The sequence below is a fragment of the Belonocnema kinseyi genome, chromosome 1 (genome assembly GCF_010883055.1).
Source record: "Belonocnema kinseyi isolate 2016_QV_RU_SX_M_011 chromosome 1, B_treatae_v1, whole genome shotgun sequence".
NCBI classification, from domain to species: domain Eukaryota; kingdom Metazoa; phylum Arthropoda; class Insecta; order Hymenoptera; family Cynipidae; genus Belonocnema; species Belonocnema kinseyi.
This window is the reverse complement of record NC_046657.1, coordinates 36,963,783-36,965,064: the sequence shown is the minus strand read 5'-3', so window position 1 is coordinate 36,965,064 and position 1,282 is coordinate 36,963,783.

The following is a 1,282-nucleotide window of genomic DNA, read 5'->3' as shown; positions in this document are numbered from 1 at the left end:
GCTTATTTGTGATGACTTCAAAATATTTGCCTTTGGGACAGTCGTGCAAGGGATGAACATTGGACAACGGAGAAATGGCCAGACAGATTAGAGTGGACAGTTGGTCAGTATAATGTTGTTTATGAAAGTCTTGTTGACAGAAAGAAAGTATTATTGCTGCTATTCCATATAAAACTAGTATGAATATAGCAATTTGTGAAAGCCGTGAATACCGAAGGAGAATGTTTCAATTATATCAGATCTACATTTCCGCATTTAAGTGATGCCAAAGTTAAAGAAGGTATTTTTGTTGGGTCTGATATAAGAAAAACTATCAACGATGATGACTTTATTAAAACCATGACATCTATTGAAAAGGATGCATGGTTGAGTTTCAAAGATGTTGCACAGAAATTTTTAGGGAACAATCCAGATAGAAAATTTAGAACTCTTGTATCTAGTATGTAAAAGAATCTTGAAAGATTATGTTGTTTGATGAGTATGAAATTGCATTTTCTTAAATCTCCTTTGGATTATTTCCCGGAAAATGTTGGAGCATTCATTGAAGAAATGGGCTAAAGCTTTCATCAAGACTTTCACCAAAAAGTGCAATAACAATATTTTAGTGAAAAATAAAGATGTCCTAATATATCCAAGTAGGTTTGGAAGAGGAAGATTAAGAATTGCAAATTCCATATTAGCTTTGTGGTAGGCATTTTTCTTGTACCGTTACATAACCTCAAAAACAGGTAAAAACGCGATTTTTGCACTTTTGGGTTAGTATATCTTGAAAACCTGACGTGCAGGAGCAATTTTAAGTTCGGATTCAGAGCATCAATATGCTTCGGAAATGTTTTGTCTGCTTTCTGACTTTTCACTTTTGTAAAATTTTGTCGGCCTGTGTTATTAATTATTATAATAATCATTACTATATATTATATATATTTTAATATATATTAATATATATCTCAAATTAATCTTTTATAATAATTATTATTCTTATTTTATAATATTATAATACCAATATTTACATAAAGTATAACTTACATAATCAAATTTGTTAATGATTACAAAAAGTAGTATAGGTTTCAGGTACTTGTAGAGCGTGGCGAATCACAAAGAGGTCCAACCCTTATAGGGTTGTAACGCTTCGTGTTTCGCCCCGCTCTAAAAGTACTCGACACCGGATTTTTAATATTTTTTGTATAAAAAATGTCTTGGATGATTTGAGGCAAACCCCAGCAAATGTAACAGAATTTAAGAGAATTCCAAAGATTTTAAAAGAATTCAAAGTCGATTTGCC